At 27.7% G+C, this 10446-nt stretch overlaps 1 non-coding gene across 1 annotated transcript; it reads left to right on the forward strand.

Annotated features, from left to right (window-relative positions):
- The first annotated feature begins 3626 nt into the window (after positions 1–3626).
- Positions 3627–3733, forward strand: LOC131179675 (small nucleolar RNA R71). Its single transcript, XR_009148563.1, has one exon. It is a non-coding gene; the product is annotated as a small nucleolar RNA R71 (small nucleolar RNA).
- The last annotated feature ends 6713 nt before the right edge of the window (positions 3734–10446 follow it).

Below are 10446 nucleotides of genomic sequence, written 5' to 3' on the forward strand. Positions count from 1 at the left end.
GAATCTTTTCTTTTGCTGCCAAGATAAATCAGGTGGCAATACACCACAAGACAAGAAATTCACAATATCAGCAAACCATGGAAGTGCAGATTTCAACACATACAACTGCTCATTCATGAAAAACTCATCAATTGGCACAATCTCATCATCTTTATTTTCAGTTTTTATCCTAGAAAGGTGATCAGCCACCACATTCTCAACACCTTTTTTGTCTCTTATTTCTAAATCAAATTCTTGAAGTAACAAAATCCATCTAATCAACCTAGATTTAGCTTCTTTCTTGCTCATTAAATACCTTATTGCTGCATGATCAGTGAAAACTATTACCTTTGAGTTGACCAAATAAGAACGAAATTTATTAAGTGCAAATACTACCGCAATGAACTCCTTTTCAGTTGTAGCATAATTAACTTGAGCTTCATCAAGGGTTCGGCTTGCATAGTAAATGGCATAAGGTTTTCTATCTTTTCGCTGGCCAAGGACAGCTCCAACAGCAAACTCGCTTGCATCACACATGATTTCGAATGGCAAAGTCCAATCCGGGGGTTGCATGATAGGAGCTGTTGTCAATGCCGTCTTTAACTTGCAAAAAGCAACCATACAATCTTGATTAAAATCAAATTTAACATCATGATTCAAGAGATTTGTTAAGGGTTTAGCAAGTTTAGAAAAATCCTGAATAAATCGCCGGTAAAACCCGGCATGTCCAAGAAAACTCCGCACTCCTTTGACAGTGGTTGGAGGGGGCATTTTTTCAATAATTTCTATTTTGGCTCTATCTACTTCTATTCCCCTGTTTGAGATCAAATGGCCTAGAACGATCCCCTCTTGGACCATAAAGTGGCATTTCTCCCAATTCAACACCAGATCATTATCAGCACATCTCTGCAAGATTTTAGACAAATTAGTCAAGCATGAATCAAAATTAGTGCCATATACTGAAAAGTCATCCATGAAGACCTCCATAATTTCTTCAATAAAATCAGAAAAAATGGCCATCATGCACCTTTGAAATGTGCCAGGCACATTACACAATCTGAATGGCATCATTCGATAGGCAAAGGTGCCATAGGGACAGGTAAAGGTAGTTTTTTCTTGGTCATCAGGATGGATTGGAATTTGAAAGAAACCAGAATATCCATCTAAGTAACAAAAGAAAGAATGCTTGGCTAATCTCTCTAACATTTGATCCATAAAAGGAAGGGGAAAATGATCTTTTCTTGTAGCACTGTTCAACTTCCTATAGTCTATGCACATTCTCCAACCTGTAATAGTTCTAGTGGGTATCAATTCATTATTCTCATTTTTAACAACTGTCACCCCACCTTTTTTTGGTACAACATGCACAGGACTCACCCACTCACTGTCAGAAATGGGGTAAATAATTCCAGTAGCTAGTAATTTTAGGATTTCTTTTTTCACAACATCCTTCATTGTAGGATTCAATCTTCTTTGGTGTTCAATGGAAGGTTTACTATTTGGCTCTAGGAAAATCCTATGCATACAAACTGTTGGACTAATTCCCTTTATATCATCAATTGCATAACCCAAAACTCTTCTATATTCTCTCAAAACTCTCAACAATTTGTCAATCTCAATATCAGTCAAACATGCATTAATTATAACAGGATATATTCCATTTGGTCCAAGAAAAGCATACCTGAGGTTGGAAGGAAGAGGTTTAAGATCTACCTTTGGGGCATCCTCTACCTTTAATGATGGTGGTTTAATCTCCAAAGTTTGTACCCCTTCAAGTTGAAAAATTGTGGCTTCAGGATGTGGTGGAGAGCTCTCCAAGTATTGTGTAAAAGTAGCTATGTTGTGATTATCATCATCAATGCTCCCACCATGGACTAAGCAATTTTCAAGTGAGTTTTGTGGATAGCTTTTTCTGAAATGCTCTTGAACAATCTCATCAATAATATATACCCGCAAACAAGACTTAACTTCTTCATGTTTCCTTTTCATGGCTGGATTGATGTTGAATATCATTTGATCATCTCCCACTCTAAGTGTCAATTTCTCACCCTTTACATCAATTAATGCACCAGCTGTTGCCAAAAAGGGTCTTCCCAAATAAGATAGGAACTTTTGTATCTTCTTCCATATCTAAAATAACAAAGTCCACTGGAATGTAGAATTTCCCAACCTTGATAGGCACATTTTCTAGAATGCCTTTTGGATAATTAAATGAATGATCAGCCAATGAAAGATACATGTTTGTGGGCTTCAACTCTCCCATATTCAACCTCTCATATATTGAAAGAGGCATTAGGCTGACACTAGCTCCAAGGTCACATAAGGCATTTGCCACACAATTATCACCTATATGACAAGGGATGGAAAACACACCCGGATCTTTGAGTTTGGGAGGTAACTTCTTCTGAATTATAGCACTGCATTGCTCTCCCAAGTTGATGGTGTCATAATCTTCTAGCCTTCTCTTGTTGGTAAGAATCTCCTTCAAAAACTTGGCATAACTTGGCATTTGGGATAGTGCCTCAGTGAATGGCACATTGATATACAACTTCTTTAGCACTTCAAGGAATTTACCAAATTGTTTGTCTAGCTTATGCTTGATGAATCTTTGAGCGTAGGGAAGGGTGGGCTTGTAAGGTTCAGGTGGGATGTATGGTTTCTCTCCCTCATCTTGCTCACTTTTGCTTTCTTCTTCTTTTTCATTTTTTTTGCTCTCAACTGAATTTTCTTCTTTTGTGCTCTCTTTTTCTTCTCTCTTGTTTTCACTCTCTTAACCAACTTTCTTACCACTCCTCAAGGTCACAACCTTACATTGTTCATGAGGGTTTTGTGGTTGGCTAGGTAGTTTGCCATAGGATTTGCTTCCCGATGAGCTTGCTTGTTGAGCCAATTGAGTCTCTAACATGCGGTTGTGGACTTGTAATTTATCCATGGTTTGTGTCATGTGTTGCATTTCTTCCTCCAATTTGCTATTCATCTTGCTTTGTTCAGCAAAAAATTTCTCCATCATGCTTTCCAAGGTTGGCTTCGGTTCATGAGGTGGAAGGGATTGTTGTGCTCTTGCTTGATATCCCGGTGGTGGCTGCCTTGTGGACTGAAAGTGAGACTGAAATTGAGGCCTATTCTGCTGCATATACTGCTGGTTATGAGCATAATTTGAGCTTTGACCTTGTTGAGCAAAAGTTGCTTGTGGTCTCCATGTTGAGTTGTTCACATTAGAGTAAGAATTTCCCATAGGTTTCTGTTGATAACCTCCTGCATAAGCAGCTTGTTCTTGCAAACAATCATCACCATAAGAAGAGTAATCAACTCCACAACTTTGAGTTCCATCTGTGTAGGCAACTTGTTGCATAGTTGTAGGAGTTGAGGTTGTTGCCTTTGTGCAAAAATCACTAAGAAGCTGAGTCAACTGGTCAAATCTTGCATTCATGTAGCTAACTGAGTCAAGTTCATAAATCCCAGCCTTCTTTGGCTCAAGTGCTCTAGGATTTCCCCACAAATGGGTATTATGAGCAATCTTCTCTAATAGATCATAGCATTCTTCACTTGTCATTCTCATGAAATCTCCTCCTGCTTGTGAATCAATTGTGTTTCTTATGGCTGGAGTAACTCTGGTGTAGAAATTCTGAACAATCATCCATTTAGGTATTTCATGATGAGGACATTGCCTTTTAAGCTCCTTAAATCTCATCCAAGATTCATACAAAGTTTCATCATCCCTTGGCTTAAAAGCTACCATCAAATTCCTCAAATGAGTAGTCTTCCCAGGTGGGAAAAATTGAGATAGAAAAGCTTGAGATAGCTGCTCCCAATTAGCTATAATAGCTTGTGGAAGTGAGTCATACCACTCCAATGCTGAATCCCGAAGAGAGAATGGAAATAAGGTGAGCCGAATCACTTCATCTGAGACTCCAGGTTGTCTTTGTGTGCCACATATCATCAAAAATTTCTTCAAATGAGAATGAGGATTTTCAAGTGGACTACCTCCAAATTGTGAATTCTGAACCATTTGAATGAGACCAGTCTTTAGCTCAAATTGATTAGCTCCAATAATAGGTCTGTTATCTCTCACATCTGCACATCTAGGAAAAGCATAATCCAACATGGATCTTCTCTGAGGATCATTTTGATTAACAACTTCATTTTGCCTATTTTGCTCATTTCCTCCATTGTCTCCACCAATAGCTCTATTTTGATTCTCCATATTTTCAATTGTCTCCTCTTGCTCAAATCTTTGTTGTTCTTCTTTTTCTGCTTCCTTTCTTCTCTTGTATTCCTTTTTGTTGGCTCGACAGAATTTTTCAATTTCAGGGTTGAATAACAATTCAGTATCACTTGTGCTTTTCGATCATCTCATAAACAAGAAAAGTACCTGAAAAACACAAGGAACAGTAGTGAAAATAAAAGAAAATTAAAATTTTAATCAGCTTAAAACAATTAAAATCCAACTTAAAAACAAACAATTCCCCGGCAACAGCGCCAAAAACTTGATGTGTGTGTAATCCGCAAGTGCACGGGTCACAGTAGTATAGTTTTAAAAAATGATATCGATCCCACAAGGAATTGTGCTTAAATTGGAAATAAAAGTATAAACTAATTAGAATGACAAAATTTAAAGATGTAAAATAAAATTTGAAATTAAAATTGGTATTTGAGGAATTTAAGCTAAATCAAACAATTAACTAAATTAATTAAACTAGATTACCAAGATTTAAATTGAAATTGCTATTTATAATTTTTGGAGGAATTAAATCTAAATTGAATAAAAATTAAAGTGATTCTAGAGATTGGATTTTCAATATTGTTTGCATGTGGTTTATCCCTAATTTAGCCAAACACATAAGAATTGCAATTTTGAGGGAAATCAATTCTTAAATTTTTGAAACCTTTTTCAAGCATCTCAAAGTTGGTTTTCATTAAATCAAACTCTGTTTTCACGGTATTTCAAACCTAACAAAAACCCAATTAAAGCTCTAATTGATTTTGGAAAGTCCCATTAATCCTCTTAGCTTATCTCTAACACCAAGAAAACTAAGTTTATTGCAAGATTATCTATCCCAAATATTCACTTTTCAGTCCATCTATTAAGGATTAAAGCTTAACTTAATGAGGGCCCATTCATCAAGCAAGGCAACAAGCTCACAAGCAATAAATCAAAATGTAACAAACCTCATTTAAATGGCTAAATCAGTTCAAAACCACAATACAAAACAATATTTACAAACCCATATCTAGAATCTCAAACAACTACTCACTAATCATAGTTTCAAGACAAACCCAAATGTATAAATGAAGAAATAATGGAAATCTAAGTTAAGGAATAGAAAAACCCAGAAAAACGCAAAAGAATCTGTTGCTGGATGAGTGCAGAACGCCTCTGCTGCTGCTGCAGAAATGGCTTCACGTGCTCCCTCTTTCTCTCCTTCTTTTCTTGCCAAAAATGCCTCTCTTCCTCCTTATGGAAAGAAAATGATAAAGGAGACTTTATATGGGTTAGGGGTCTGCCCTAGAATGGGTAAAAAGGTGGAAGGTTCCAGAGAAAGTGAGGTATAAAATCAGAGTAACGAAAATGCCATGTCAGCCATTTCCAGTAAAAACGACATAAGCTGAATCGGTTATGTCGGGGGTTGTGTCGCAGGTTGTGTAACTCTCGGCCTGAATATCTGACGATCGACACAACCTGCGACATAAGCTAAATCGGTTGTGCTGCAGGTTGTGTAACTCTCGGCCATTTTTTACTCAACTTCAAAAATTTTTGCAATTCAACTTTAATCTCCTCCAAATGGCTACTCTGATCAAAATACACCAAATTTCTATAAATTTAACCTATAAAACAAATAAATTCCAAAAATTAAACTAAGAAATGTAAAAATTATAAAATTAACTAAATATATGCTAATATCTATAATAATAGCTATGAACAAGGGTAAATTGTGTGCAAAAATTACACCTAAATGATGATCTAAAATGCATGCATCACATATAAGTATATTATGATTATTAGATTTATTTTATTTTATATTCTCATTAATATCTTGTGATTGGTTAGATAAGAAATTTATATTATTCATTAATATCTTATAATTGGTTAGATAAGAAATTTATATGATTAACAATGCTACAATCAAATATCATAAAAAAAAATTAGAAAGCTATAAAATATAATAAAAAAATCAAATAAATCAATCCTTTTTATGGTAAATTAAATAATAATAATTATAAAATTTTGAATATTAAAAAATACTAAACCTTTTTAACTTTTTCATGATTATTAATTATAAAAAAAATAAATAATAAAGCAATCAAAGATTAATGTTAATTTTAAGAAATAACTAAATTACACCACCCCGCTTATGGGGTTGAATTATTATGTTATAAGAAAAAATTTTTGAATACATATTTCTTCGATCTCATAATATCGTATCAAATCACATCAATTGAATCACTTTTTTAAGAAAATACGAAACATTTAAGTCATACAAGTGAAGAGATTTACTCATTGATAAAAAAATTAAAAAAAATATATGAACAATGATTAAATTGATGATAAAATAGAATATCATGTCTCTTTAAAGTGAAATAGAATTCATTTTTTGTTTGCTCATTTCCATTTACTTGGATCTCTTCCGTTTTGTCGATTTATCTCAAATCCTCATTTTCTTTTGAAAAAAAGGGAAGAAGATTAATTCCGCCAAAAATCAATTTCAGGTTATAGACACTTATGACCTCCCCCTCTATGTCTTGCGATAATGATTTCTCTTGTACTTTGGCACTACGGCCTTATTTCGCTCAATGAGAAAATAATAAGAAAATGAGTTTGATTTTACAGGATCAAACCTATGGAACTTAAGGAATGACGGAAATGAATAAAAAAAAAAAAAAAAAAGAGAGGTAGGAAAGTAAAATCAATCCTTATTTGTGCATTAGCTTCTCTGGTACAAAATAAACTACTGCAAATAGGTTCATTACTCTAGCTCAAAATACAATTAATTCAGCATGTGCTACATGAGCTCCTAGTAATTTATCAGATAAATTGATAAATTGGGCATTCTCAGCCCACCAAGCGAAACCGGTGGTTTCTTGGCCACGACCGGCTAAATTCAATTAATTTCTTTCCCTTATATCTATATTATGATAATGATTTTATAATTTTGTTAAAAAAAGATAATTATTTTATCTTTTACTATTTATTAAAAATTATTATTACAAACTTATTAATTTCTTTTAATTTTTATTTTATTTAGCGTTAAAGGCAGAGTGTGCACGATAAAAATTGATACTTTAAAAATTAAACTAATTAATAAAAGTTATAATTGAAAAAATCAATATTATAAAAATTAAATCATTCCGTTATGAACTTATTTTACAATTTTAGTATGGTTTTAGTTTTTTTTATTAAAATATGAATTGAAAACGGTATCAAATAATACCAAATAAAAGAATCAAACAAGAATAATTTTATTCATATCTTTTTCATATTTTTAGACATCTTATATAATTTAATACAGCCGTATATTTATATGAAATTAAATATGTAATATATATATATATATATATATATATATATATATTACATTATTAATAATAAATTATACACACTTTAATATTATATTTTATTTCTCTAATTTGATGTATATACAATATATCTGTTTTAAAAAATAGTATATATAAAAGTACGAATAGAGAGACTAACATATGAATTGATATAAATAGCCTTAATTAATATATGATAATTTTAAAATAAAAAAATTACTATTAATTTAAAAAAATTAAAATAAAATTTAACATGAATTTAGGCATTTTAATTATTTATTACGTTGGCTAATATTTCTATATAATAATGATTGCTTCAAAGTGCTAGAAATGCAAGTTATTCATACCTAAGTAACTAATAAAAAATATATAATTAAATTTATATATTTATTAAAAATATAAAAATACAATTTAAAATCTTATTATTATTAACTTTTTAAATTAACTGTATTTTAATAAATATATTTTCCGTATATTATAAATCCTATCACGAAAATAATTCCATATAAAAAATCTGATTATATTTATATTTTTTATTTTTATATTTTATTTACCTGAAAATGTAAAAACTATCTTAACATATATATAGATTCATATATATTGCAATGTTAAAAATTAAAATAAATTATTAATCAATATAAATAATATAAATTAAAATTTTCCACTTATTATTCATTGTATCTTAAAAATAATTATATATATATATATATGACAAACCTTATTATAATTTTTAATTAAAACAATAAAAAATATTAATATTATAAAATTCTTTTACACAATTCTTATTATACGTTTTCCATTATAGTTCCTATTTCATTTCCAATTTATTATGGTTCATATTTCCTCATCATTGTTTCTATATATTATTTTCGATTTCACTATTTTATTTAATTAATTTTATTTTATTTAAATTATATTTTTATTTTAACAAGAATGATTAATAGAGATGTTTAAAAGTATTAAGAAATAATGAAATCTTTAATATATATTATTTAAATTATCCAATGTTATAAAAAGAATTAGCTAAAAAAATATAGTTCAAAACTTAAAAAAAAAAATATCAATAACGACTGAAATTCAAGGTATTTTAATTTTATTTTTGTTGGCTTTTTTCTTCTAAAGCCATTTATTTATTTATAAAATTTATTGCTTTATTATAATATATGAAAACTATTTTTTATCATAATTTAAAATAAAAATTTATAAAAAAGAAATAAAAATAAGAAAATTATATATAAAAAAAAATCTCAACTTCCATGTTAAAAAAAAAAAATCAAATTTCATATAAGGAACTAAACTTAGAAAAAACATTAGTTGTTAACGTTTAAAAATTTTCAATTTTATAATTTTTTTTTTCTGTTAAGACCATTCTTTACTTAATTATTAAAATTTATTGCTTTATTATAATATATAAAAAATATTTTTAATGCAATATAAGATAAAAATTTATAAAAAAAAATTAATTAAAATCATAAAATCATTTTAAAAAAATATAACTTTCTTGTTTTAAATAAATTATTTATTCTCATAAAAAGAATTAACTGAAAAAATGAGTTTATTACTTTTAAAAATTTTATCAATACCAATTGAAATTTAAAGTGTTTTAATTTTATTTTTAGAGTTTTTTTTTCTACTAAGGCCATTTTTTACTTAATTATTAAAATTTATTATTTTATTTTAATATATAAAAAAAAATTTAGTGTAATTCAAATTAAAAATTTATAAAAAAATTAATTAAATTCTGAAAATGATTGTTTTAAAAAAATCATAACTTTCATATATATATATATATATATATATATATATATATATATATATATATATATTGAAAGATAAACATATCCTCAATTTTTTTATATTATTTGTAAATTATATTATCTATTATTACTTAAATTAGTTTTATAATTTATATAAATTAAAAATTCTTAGTTCTTTTGATATTTAACTTTCATTTATTTATTAAGTTTGTTATTATAATTTAAATAAACTTTTATAAAGAAATTAATTAAAATCAAAATCTAGAAAAAAACATATGCTGATATTTAAAAAAAAATATCAAAGGTTAAATTATTTAAAAAGTAAAATTTATTTATAATTAGAATTTTAATAATTAAAAATTTATTTATAAATAATTAGAAAGTATATATAATTTTTTATTTTGATTGGATAAGTAATTCTAAAACAATTAGAATTCTATTTATAAATTTAATTTATTTTATATTTAAATTGGTGTATTTTATTTTATATTTTTTTATTTATAATTTTATTTTATTCTTAATTTTTTTAAATTATTAATTACAACGAAAAATATAACAACAAACAAAGTTAAAGACTATTTTTTTAACTAATTAATGAAAACTATATTTTATTACCTTAAATAACATTAGTACTTAAAAATTCATCCAATTTAAAGGAACGAAATAAAATTTCATTATTTTCCTAATAATTTAAAATAAAATTAAAGTTTTTAATTTAATTTAAATTTTATTATTTAAATATTTTATTTATTTATTTTTCAATTTATAAAAGTATGAATAGGAAGATGAATTTATAAAAGGATAAAAATATTTTTTATTTTTAAAAATAATTTTTGATACTTAAAATAACTATAATATTAATTTGTATTTTACATTAATTATTTCTATTAAAATTTATAAAAGTTTTCACTTACTCGATTTTAAAAATTCACAAATATAAACTTTTCTAAAATGTCTAAGTTTCAATTTTTTTTACTACTTAATAATATGATACCTTATTTATGTATGAAAATGTATTTAAAAAATAAATAATCATAATATTTACAAACTATATGATTTTTATTAAATATAAGCTACATAATTTTAAATTTATTAAATTGCCACTTCTTAATATAAATTATTTTTTTATTAAAGATTCATATTAAAAAGATTAATTAAAGTATATCAAAATGAGTTA

This window comes from Hevea brasiliensis, chromosome 4 (assembly GCF_030052815.1).
Source record: "Hevea brasiliensis isolate MT/VB/25A 57/8 chromosome 4, ASM3005281v1, whole genome shotgun sequence".
Taxonomy (NCBI): domain Eukaryota; kingdom Viridiplantae; phylum Streptophyta; class Magnoliopsida; order Malpighiales; family Euphorbiaceae; genus Hevea; species Hevea brasiliensis.